Genomic DNA, 12,629 nt, shown 5'->3' on the forward strand with positions numbered 1-12,629 from the left:
TTCCGATCTGAACATCGGATCGTCCGGAACATCAACGCTGTACCAACTTGTCTGCTTTTCTTTAAATACGGTGCTGAGCCAACCGATCTGTTGGTTCATCGATAGAGCAGATAGGAAATGTGACGAAATCCACTTAGAAATAACAATCCCGACGATATCAGATTGAATCTGGGTCAGGCCGTAAAAATCGAAAAAAAAAATAAACTTCAATGGAAAAAACATCCAGAACAAAAAAAAGAAGGTAAATAACTTTCTTTTTTTTTGCTTTTTTTCTGACTCTCATTTGACAACTCTTCCACCAGAGACTTGGTACGCAGATTGAAGCTGGCCGTATATCAGCCGAATATTTCGCCAAAATTGGCTTTTAAGCAGATCTATTATACACGCTAACCCTCGGTTACCCAGATTGGTGTCAAAGCGACCCAGATTGAGCAAAACTGCAGTTACTCTAATCTGAGTAAACGCACCTTTACTCAAATCTGGGTTACCGATGTTGGTTGCAAAATCTGGGTAACCGGTACCCAGCTCCTCCGGAACCTTGATTTTGTTAATTTATTTCCAATTTAGATTTTTGATAAAAAGCTCCTAATTCCCATGTGCTTTTCACTTGCCTGATGCAGGAAAACAGTTCCCTGGAAGAATTTCACTGTTTTCCCGTCATTTATTGCGAATATTTTGTATAGTTTTTCTTTCGTTGCGCAATTTTCGCGCCGGGCAGTTACGCGCAGCTCCACTCCAGTTGCGCGCAGCCAATCAGGAGCAAGAAAGCAGACGACGTCGTTGCGCGCCAAAGTTACACGCAGCACGTTTCCATTGTCTGCGACCAAAACAAACATCGACGCTCGGCCACCGACTGATTGTTGTTGTTGATAACTTGAGTGGAAAGGTAAGTTACCTCATTATGGTCCTTTCAAGATTGTTTTAATGAAATGGAAATAAAACAATATTTTCTGGAATTGTTGCTGATTCGATTGCTTGTGCCAATATTTGTTGCATTCAGTCTTGTACTGATCGCACGCGGTCGAGACCGGTTGGGTATGTTTTAAGTAATGCAAATATGGATACTGCCCATGATATGTGATTCACCCTTGCGCACAACTGACTGACAGATCGGTAGAAGTGTGAAACTAAAATTTTTCTTGCTAAGCGCAATATCCTCATATTTTCGGTGGAAACATCCACTGATCGCTGCCATATTCTCAAGCCGGGAAGTGACAAAGTGCCGATTACCCAGATCTTTACCCAGATTCAACCAATCTGGGTTTTCGGATTACCCGGATTCTGACAACTGCTAACAACATGAAAATCCGGATAGAATCGACCCAGGCGATGGGTAGTTTCAGGTTAGCGTGTAGGATGTAGTTCTGGTAAGCTCTGTTAACATTGCTCTTCATGCCCCAGGTTGGAACTGGATCAAAAAGAAAAACGGCATAAGTTTCAACTGTTAATGCAATCAGAGACTACTCAGACTTAGACGTGGGCGATCCAATATGAAGGGTTATTCAAAACGCTCTGGAGAATTCCCAAAGCGCATTCTCATAATGCTAGTAAGCCTAAGATGCCATTATCAGGAGGAAAATGACAAGATAATATAACATTATATGGTTCATGTAATGTAAACCAATACAAGATAACAAAAGAGAACCATTTAATTAAATGTATAACCAGTAGTGAAACTACAATTGAAAACAATATATTTACGGTACATTTTATTGTTTGAAACCATATGTGTACCATACAATATACGGTTTTTTAAAACCCACGTATCAGTATTTAAAACAATTCATTTACATTATAATATATGGTTTTGCAAAAAAATATATATGGAGAAAAATATTTTTTTATATTGTTACGATACTTAACCACCCGTATAGTATATTGTAAAAATCTTATTTACAATTTACTGTATTGGGTTCTACATTACATTTTATTGTTTTTGCATTTTTATTTTTACAGTGGTGTCTATTGTAAAAATATGGTTTTAAATAGTACTGTTACAATACAACGTTCGGTTTTTCTACTGTATTTTTTATTCGGGTAATGATGCGCAACAGAAAAAATAGAATCAAATCTGGCGTTCGATTTGAATAGGTCGAATCTACATAGGAATCATACACGCTAAGATCAGTTTACCTATTTTTCTAAAATATGGGTAAATTTTATTCAAATTTGCGTAAACTTTACGCAAATATGGGTAAATAAAACTCATATTTCGCATTTATAGGTAATATATTAACCCATATTTGGGTTACAATTACTCATATTTGTGTCCACATTACCCATATTTGAGTTCTCGTTACCTATATTTGAGTATCATTTACGCATATTTGCGGTTGTGCACTTTTTGGAAAAAAGGTAAACTGAGCTTAGCGTGTAGCAAACATACGACCTATTCAAATCGAACGCCTGAAATTTACTTCGCAGCTGCAACTTCGCATGTGCTTCTACACGCAAAAAAATGTTGCGGTTGAAAATACTATCTTAGGGGTTTAAATTAACCGCAATGTACCTACGTTTTTCAGCAGACAATATGATGCGATTATCCTTACCAAATTTGCAGTCATTTTTACCATATTCAAAATTTTGTGCTTTGCGGTATTTTTTACCATGTTTGCAGTGTACACATTTTACTATAGACATAGTTAAGTTAACGAATATTGCGCTTACTAATTATACCGCAATCATGGTAAATTTAACCAAGTTCAATAATCATTATACTACGGTGTTCTTCGATATATGGTAAAGTAAACGAAATGATCTAGTTATTGAAATAGAGACCAAATGCCTTCTAATTAGCTTATTCGTTTGATCTTGGTGTATACAATTTTACTAAATGAATATGCTAAATTTGTACATTTGATCCCTATTTCAACAACTAGAGCATCTAACTATTATAAAAAAGCAAATTAGCACATGCAGATTATTTATTTAAAAAAAAGGACAAACTGGCCTAGTCGAATGGCATTGTGTTTTTATGCATAACCGAATCCGGAAGAACATCTCTAAACCGCAATCAATCGCAATCGTAGCTTGCTTCAAAAATATCCAGGAAAGGAGGATCGGGAGGTATCCCGTTTCCACTCGCCGAAAGTTCTCCGATGTATTATTACTTTTGATGAGCAGTTCTGTAAACAGAATTTCACTTTAGTTTTCGACTTTACTGTTAATTATGGTATAAGCTCTTACCTCAAATACGAGCAAACCCGGAATGAAGAGAAAGAGACTCCGGATCTAGTTTGTGCTGTCTTCCTGCAAGCTAAAACTGTCTTTCTGCTGTCTCCTGCAAGCAAATAGGAAAAGGTTTTCAATGTTTTTCAGCTGCTTCCCATCAAATATGTTAACCTACCTGCATGCCTGCATGTACCCGAGTATGTGACATGTCCACCTTGTTTCTCACTTAATTAGATTAATGTTTTTTATTTAAATTTAACAAAACAAAACTCAAAATACGCAATGCAAAACGTTTCATGGCATCTTCATTTCAACAATATGGCCGACAATTATTCCTTCACCAGGTGCACTTGTTATTACCATGATTGTAGTAAATTCGCACAGCAAACATAGTCAGCTGAAAAATGTCGGTACAACACGCTTGAGTTGACAATAATCATGGTAATAAAAGATGCATAATGGTAGAATTGTTCAACGTCAGTAACTCGCAAGGTGAATTCCACCAGGAACACGGTATATTTTACCACAAAAAGCGTAGTATGTTTAACTACAAAATGTAGTCAGCCCCACTTTCGCATTTTTGTAGGAGGCATAGTATTTTTTACAATAATTCGGTTCTTTTGACCTAATTTGCTGTTATTTTCATTATAATGAGTCATAGTAAATTTGAAAACAGTTTTGTGGTCATATATACTGGTCAATTTTGTTCCGTGTAGCGACGACTTCGATTTGGTGGTGCGACGACTAAGTACACTGAAAAAAAGGACATAGTAATTATGACCGGATCGAGGGTCAAATTAAAACACTTTTACTACAGTAGACGTTCGATAACTGCAACATGTTTACGTTTCACTTAGCGAACGAAATTCGGTAACTGCAACGACTGACAGATGTCAACAAGTTGTCAAACGACAAAAAATAACCGTGAACGTGATCCGACTGTTCATTTGGGCTAACATGGCGCACCATTTTGACGTTTGGCGGTGCGATAACTGCAAATTTGTTGCACTTACCGGACTTGCAGTTAAAAAGCATTGCAGTTAAACCGTTTGCACCGACCGAACGTCTACTGTACTTGATTTTGGTAGACCATGATTCCTTCTTGAAATTACCATGTGCGGGGTTAAATTTACCATGTCGCTTTATGTTTACATTTTATGGTAACTTGGAATCTGTTTTCATGGTTCATTTTACCATGTGTGTGAAAAGCAGCATAGTTCACATAACCATCGTTATATGGTTTAGATTACCATGCGCATGGTTCGACGTGCAGTGCCCCCTTTTTGTTTACATTCTAAAAAAATCACAAAAAATACATTTTCATCGATCTTTAATTGATTTTATTTTAGGTTTCATTGCATTTAATCAAATTAAAAGAAAAGAAAAAAAAACAAAACCATTTGGACATCTGGTTGAATGAACATCTTCTTTTGAATACCTGGTGAGGCATTGGTAGAACGTGGAACTATGAACCCGGTGCTCAAGTCATTTCCAGACTCTGGAGTTTCGCGATGATGCTCAGCTGTGATAAGGTGATGTTTCCTGGACTTTCGGCAGCCTTGACTAGGAACTTATGATTGAGGAACTTCAGGAATGTGATTGAGAGCAGAATAACCGGTGAAGGAACGTTAGACATCCGGAATCCTAGTGCCTTGCTCATCGGTGCTGGAAGTGGCCTACTGAGTGTCACTACTTCCTCACTTCATCCATCTCCTAATCCGTATTTCCCCCTTCAGTCGTCTTCCACAGTTGTGGGCGCCATTTCCTCTTGTTTTCCCGAAGTTTTCTTAGGCCTCTATCATGGGCATAATATGCTACGAAATGCTCACAAGTTATATTAGTACTTCTTTACATCCAATAAAATTCTGTTCGTCCAAGACACAGGTGGATCGATTCCGGTGACACGCGATTATTGTCCTGCTGGGAAATAAAATGGATTGATTCAGGAACCGTCTTTCATCGGCTGGATCTGTGAACACAGGTCATTGGAGAGCCTGATAAACGGAATCGGTTAGCGTTATTTAATTTAATTGAAATTGTTTCTGAATGACCACACTTACCTTATTGTGCACACTTTACAACAAATTGAATCCAAAATTATGCACATTGCCAAAAAATATGGATACGTTATTTGCTGTTACCTTAAGATTTTGACAATGGGTATTTGCCTATAGGCTAACACGATTGGCCGTGTGAACTTATAAAAATATTTTCATAACCAAGAATGTTGCCTGTTCATGTTTACCATGAAAATAGTTGTGCTGTCCAATTATATAGTAAAATTTGCATCACAAACATAGTTGACTTGAGCGGTACAAATAGTGAATGTGACTATGTAGTAGGTTGACAAATGCATAGTAGTCATCCCCAGATGCTGGTGTTTGATACAATATTTATAGTTATGGTAACTAAAATGTGGCATGGTAAAAATAAAAATGGATGGATAGTTCCGATTACTATGATATTTTTTTCAGTAAAAAAGGACATGGTAATTTTGACTGTATCGAGGGTGAAATTAAGACAACTTTACTACTTGATTTTGGTAGACCATGATTCGTACTTAAACTTACCATGGAGAGGGTTCGATTTACCATGCCTGTTTTTGTTTATGTTTCGTGGTTATTTTCGACCATATATTTTAGTGTCTTTTACTATGTGCATTAATAATCAGCATAGTAATTGCTACCATCCCAATTTGTGTTTTTAGTATTTTTAACCATTCGTGTGGTTGGATTCTGGTATCGGTAGTTTCGGTTGGTTTTATTTATGAATTTCGTCAAAAAAATAATAACAAAATTGATGTTTTATTCAACATAAACATAATAAATACATGAATATTCGGACACATATGAAATATCAGTACTCCTTGCATGGATTAAAAAATCAATCTGCTTCGGTTCTCGCTTTAGTTCGCCATGGCTGCATCATTAGACCGAACACCGGAACGTCGGAGGGGCTTCTACGGATGTTGCATTTTTGAGCCGGACCGGTCCGAGATTACTGGAATACCACCACGTAAAACAAGCAGCTTTACGCGCTAGATTGGCGAGTTCTGTTATTGTAAATAACGCTTGTTTTCACTCTCGCTGGTGCACCATAAACTAATCCAACTGATGTGTTTTCAGCAAATTTAGTAACCTGGAAGAATAGTTTAGGTTAGGGCGTTCGAACCATCCAATTTTCCGTCGTTCTCAACTCACATTTTGCATATTGATGCTGGATATCGAAATTAGCATCCACAGCAACTTGTCCTGGCATGCACACTATACCCGAGCCGACATCTTCTCCTCGATCTCCTCCCGGATTTATCATGCAAGTGTAGCCTGCTAAACTTCCGGCAATGGAACCAATGTTAAACTCCAGATCGTTCTGGTTTCCTGTACATCCGGCACTCAATAGACGCAAAATCCAACAAATTTTCAACCCATATATGCAAACAGTTAAATTAAACTTTAAATTATTAAAATCTGTGGATATTTCGGAAGCGAAACAAAATTTGTCAAAAGTTGAGTTCAAGCAGCCAAAACTGTTGACAATCCTTATATTTAAAGTTACTATCAACATAGTGGGGAATAATATAAAAATGGTCAAATATAACAGAAGTAAATCATTCAACTTAACTATTTTCCATAGTTATAGTTACTATGCGACGAAACGTCAAAGCATGGTAATCGTTGCCATGACAAAATTAATAGATGAATTAACTATTTTTGAGTATGGTGAAAATAAATACGGCTGCATCGTTGCCCATACTATATTATTTTTCTCAGTGTATGAAGAGCAATGTTAACAGAGCTTACCAGAACTACATCCTATAATAGATCTGCTTAAAAGCCAATTTTGGCGAAATATTCGGCTGATATACGGCCAGCTTCAATCTGCGTACCAAGTCTCTGGTGGAAGAGTTGTCAAATGAGAGTCAGGAAAAAAGCAAAAAAAAGAAAGTTATTTACACCTTCTTTTTTTTTTTGTTCTGGATGTTTTTTCCATTGAAGTTTTTTTTTCGATTTTTACGGCCTGACCCAGATTCGATCTGATATCCTCGGGATTGTTATTTCTAAGTGGATTTCGTCACATTTCCCATCTGCTCCATCGATGAACCAACAGATCGGTTGGCTCAGCACCGTATTTAAAGAAAAGCAGACAAGTTGGTACAGCGTTGATGTTCCGGACGATCCGATGTTCAGATCGGAAATCGGGCACAAAGTGTCCGCATTCGAAATGTATAAAATGGTTTTATGGATGGCTGAGAGAGATTTGCAGGAGATGCAGCTAGGGAAGTTTGGGAGGTTGACGAGGTTCAATAACAGGATAATCAAAATGGGGCTCATCGCTCATCGATTAGTTTTGGTGTTCATCTGTGGATGTGGATAAAACGATAGATACTCCACAGATTAACATCCGATGCATTAATAATATATTCGAGAAAGTAGTTATACATTTGGGGCTGTCCATTAATTACGTAAGGGTTTATGGGGGGAGGGGGAGTTTGAAAAATCTTACGCGCCATACAAAAATTTTTGGGTTCTCATACAAAAAATCTTACAAGGGGGGGGGGGAGGGGGTGTCGAAAAATCGCTAAAATTCCCTTACGTAATTAATGGACAGCCCCTTTTCTGTATCAATTCAATGCTTAAAGTGTCTGATAACAAGCTTCAAACACCCTATTGATCGGAAGAAATTTCCGAGGATATTTGATCGTCTTGCTCCGGATCAGTCGAGGGTTTATTTTTGTTTTGCTTGAAATCAGCTTTGATTGATATAAACGTCATGCAGACCAAGCCTTTTAACAGCACTGTCAGGCTTCTTATTCGGCTCATAGACACTGGGTTTACAAGCACTATAGCATAGCGTCATATACTAATATACGGCTTATTTCAGTGCTTACTATTTATAATGCCTGAGAACATTTGAAAATTTTCTATAGAGCCTATTGACACGGAAAAGCTTTTTTATGACCTTTAGACAGCTTACGACAGGGCTTAGTGGTTACTTGGGTTAGGTATAGGAAAATAGCGTGACAGAGGGTGGATGGAGGGAAGGGGTCTAGAAATCCCAAAAAACGATGAACGTAATAAATGAATCTTCCCTTCCGTGATATGGATGAAGATGTGTTAAAGGTGCGACACATATGTGCATCAGGAAATATCCCTGTTTTTTTTCAAATTGTTCACTATTTGGAATTTCTCCTTCATACATATAAACCTATATTGCATGTGTCTTGGCATGTGTTCATGGGAGAACATATGGCAATGGAGGTTTGCTCATTTGTTTGCAATATGAGAGTTCGATCGATTGCTTGTATTGTCAATTATTTCAATCTTAATATGAAAGGGTAAAGGTTCTATACAATGTGTGATAATTTGCGTGCATGGGGTATCTTATGGGCGTATGGCATATGTACGCCAAAAATATCCCTGTATTGCATATTGTTCATAATGGTGTATTTATGGACCTTTTTTTCGCTTTTGGTGCTCAAATTCTCTCTAAAAGTTAGTGTGTTGGTGAGCCAACTACTGATATAGAACCCTACAGAGCGGTCTGACTGAAGTTGATCATTCTTTTGATCCTGGACGTCATTCGTTGTGGTTCGATATTTCTAGCTTAGCGGTGATTTTATTTGAAAACATGGTTGAGCTTTCAGGTAAGCCCTCTGGTAGTTTCGTGCAGCATTCGGGGAATTCTTCGAATGCATTTACTGGACGTGCTGAAGAAGAAACTGGACATAAACTTCCGAGTGCGGAGCCATCGACCACAAATAGTGGTGATCCTGGTTTTGCCACGATAGTGAAAGGCAAAAATTATGCGAGAAACCAGAGAAAGAAGCAAAACCGCAAAACTGCTTTGATCGGTAAAACTTCTATCTCTGGGGAAGCAAACAGTTCTAAACCTTCATTGCGTTTGCAAATTAGGCTTGAAAAAGGCTATTTTACGAATGCGCTGAAGGATGAACTAATGAAGGGTTTGAACACTCTTTTATATCAAACGCCGCCTAATTCATTCATCCCAACATTCCTCGGCTCAGATACGGCAAAATCTGGTTTTCTCCGGAAAATCAAGAAAGCTATGACTGGCTGAAACAGAGCTTGTTGTTGATCAATGAGAAGGCGGTGGTTGATTTCAAGTTCGCGATTGAACAATACGATCTTCACCGAAACAGCATTTGCTTGTGCATTCCTTGGAATGTGTCCGAAGATTTGAAACGGAACGATGTATTAAACCGTTTAGTTTTTTCAAAATCCCAATATTCTGGCGAACTTCTGGGGGATCAATAAAGTCATACCGAGTGAAAAAGGACATCACCTGTTCTTTTTTAACATTGGTGATGATTCGTTGGTCCTTCTCAAAAAACAAAACTTTTTGGTAAACTATGGTTTCCAGAAAGTTTTTGTTCGTATTTTATCGAATAAAACAGAATATAATACTCGAAATGGCGCATCGTCTTCTACTGTGGTAGATAATGTGATGTCATCATAGAGTGTTGAGATTTGTTTATGAATCATTTTCAGTATCCCTTCGGGGGTGCAGAAGTGAATCATTCTGGAAGGATTAAACGCGATTTTCACTTCGATTGTTGTGTTCGAATCCTTGTTTATTTTAACAAGTAACTCTTCGGGGGTGCTTGTATGAATTTAATCATCCCTTTCCCACTTCCCCTTCCTTTCTCCAAAATCCCTTTTTCCCTCAGGTAAGTGATGATCGGCTATGACGTGTGAGGCACAAATCTCCCATTTAAAGGAGAACGTGCCGCCTGAGCCAATATTCTGATACCTGATACCTGAAGTGCAATAAATACATTAAGTGTTTATACCCAATAATAGAAATAATAATAATAGAAAATCAAAACTTTGTCGCAAAAACAAATTTTTGATTTATAAACAAATTTTTACCATGTTGTACGCTGTCCCAATATGGTCAAGCTGTGGTATTGACCAGAAAGAAGCAACTTCAGAGGATTCAAAATAAAATTTTGAAAATGATTCTGAAGTTGCCTCCCTGGTATCCACTTATCCGCGAGCGATAATGGCGGCGGCGGGCACAAATAACCGATTCGAATTTTGACGTTTCTTGGGGATCGTAATCGGTTGGCGCCATCGAACGGTGGGTAAAGCGGTGAGGAGGAGAATGAAACTGTTTTGACTTTCCCCCAAGAAACGTCAAAATCCGAACCGATTGGTTATGCCTACCGCCGCCATTGCCGCTCGTGGATAAGTGGATAGCACTAATGAGTTGCATCAAATCTATATATATAAAAATGAGTTTGAAGTTTCTTTGAGGCAACAAAACTCAAGAACGGCTGAACCGATCAGCATGACTCTTGCACGGTTCGGTTCGTATTCGTGGTGGCTGTGTTTATATGTACAAAAAGTTACAAAAATGAACTGAGAAAGTAGAAATATTAACAAATTACTGAGATTTGTGCGAACTGGGTACAAAGTCAACATGACCGCAATAAAATCAATCTAGAGTGCTGTGCTGCTATAACCTCAACAGCTGTCAAACCACCACATCTGGCAAGACAAAGTTTGCCGGGACAGCTAGTTTCTAATATTGAAACATTGGAACAGATGTCAACTAAAATCATTTCAAACTTTTGTCAAAAATCGTTGCAGTCTTCTATTGCTACGATTAGTTCTTTGTATAATTAGTTTAAGTTAGGTTAGGGTTAGGAAAAGTTAAAAAATGTATTTCTGACACGCAAAGCCTGCAAAAAATCTTAACTGCTACAGCAAATGAAATGTAATACAGTCATGACCCGCTGGTTGGGGGCTTAATAGTTGGGTGGCTTTTTAGTTGGGGATCCGTTAGTTGAGCTGTCAGCCAACTAAAAAGCCCCTGGATGTCATGATTCAATGTCAAACTGAAAATGACAACCAATCTATAATTCCGAGGGGCGAGCTTATGAGTTTTTGGTTTCTTAAACTTTACAAATAATCGAGAAGAATTTCTATTTCATATTTCTTAAAAAAACACAATATGTTCAATTACTTCGAAACAAATGCAAAACATCGACAATCTTTATTTTGTGCTTGCATTTTGGTCCGGGTGGTTTCATAAACATCTATATTTTCACTTCACCGACTAAAAATGGGTGAAAATAATTATTTCTCGTGTTGGCCATATATGTATCTTGCAAAACGTATCAGTTTTGCTCTAAATGTAACATAAATTGAAAAATATTACTTTTTACTTCCAACTCAAACATGATTTAAAAAAAAAAACAATGCGCACGCCCCTTGTGCTGCTGTCACTTCACCCAACTAGCGAATCGAATTCGTTGGTTGGGTGGAGGTTGTGGCTCAACGAGCGGGTTTCGACTTTGATTTACACGCGTGCCGCTGTCCGATCACTTTTGCAATTTTTTCAACGCCTTGCCACGCCCAGACCTGTGAACGAAAACATTTCATACTTTGTATACACAAAATTCAGCATATTCGTAGTTCCGTGTCAAAAATTGAGCTCAATCCACCAAAGCAAACCATATATAACTATAGTTACAGCATCTCAAACTTGGCCATTTTGTATGAAAATCGGCGTTTGTCCGATCAATTATGCACCACAGTGTACACATAAAATTACTAAAGGTGTTCTTCCTTTAATCCAAACAGGCTCTAATATATCTTATTAGAGATATCTTTGAAAACAGAAGTAGAAAATCTAAGGATATCAAAACTAAAACTTGATGACATTGATGTAAAAAAATAGCATTTTTTCGAGAAAAATCCAAAAAGTGTCAATCTAGGATATTTTTTTATCAACGTTCAAAAAGTACTTATGTTTTAATAACTTCTGAAGCATTAATATATTGTTGATAAACGTTCAAAATTTCATTCAATTTGGTACACAGGTGTCGGAGATATGACAGTTCAAAAATTAGTTGTCTAAAAAATAGTGTTTTACAAGAACGGTTCTAGCTTCGCGAAATACTAACCAAGCGAGCTCAAATTTGTACCAATTATGCACATGTAATAGGTTGACATACAGTGAAAATTTGAAAATTTTTTATTCACTCAATGAAAAGTTGAGATCAACATGCTGCAACTTTTTTGTGAGAAAAAAAAAAGTTGCCTATCCCAAACATTTTGGCCATCCCCTGTAAATATCCATTAGCGTGGGTAGGCTAATCCAATCATGAACAAATTCCGCACAGTTGTTTGGGGCCTCAAAGGGCACCTTAAATTTGATTTGATTGAATCTAATCATTTTCAAATTTTCCCATACAACGTTGACCCACCCTATGGATATTAGGCCTTTAGCTTTGGCCAAATGTTGATGAAAATCAAAAACAGTTCGGTCCAAGTTCTTTGGAAGTTAAACTCCCCTGAAGGTGTGCCTTTAAATTACGCCTCAAAAATACTACTTTTTTAATATCCTACATTTAGGTGTAGGCCTTTTATTGTTGTTTGGTTTGACCTTGCTGAAACTTCTACGCCCCATTAAAAGCGTCGTTTATGGAC

At 37.6% G+C, this 12,629-nt stretch overlaps 1 long non-coding RNA gene across 1 annotated transcript; it reads right to left on the reverse strand.

The window, feature by feature from the left end:
- Nucleotides 1-3,976: 3,976 nt before the first annotated feature.
- On the reverse strand, nucleotides 3,977-6,804 carry LOC134286117 (uncharacterized). Its single transcript, XR_009996845.1, has 2 exons — nucleotides 5,232-6,804; nucleotides 3,977-5,165 (listed from the first exon to the last, which is right to left on the reverse strand). It is a non-coding gene; the product is annotated as an uncharacterized LOC134286117 (long non-coding RNA).
- Between the last annotated feature and the right edge of the window lie 5,825 nt (nucleotides 6,805-12,629).

Source organism: Aedes albopictus, chromosome 1 (assembly GCF_035046485.1).
Source record: "Aedes albopictus strain Foshan chromosome 1, AalbF5, whole genome shotgun sequence".
NCBI lineage: Eukaryota > Metazoa > Arthropoda > Insecta > Diptera > Culicidae > Aedes > Aedes albopictus.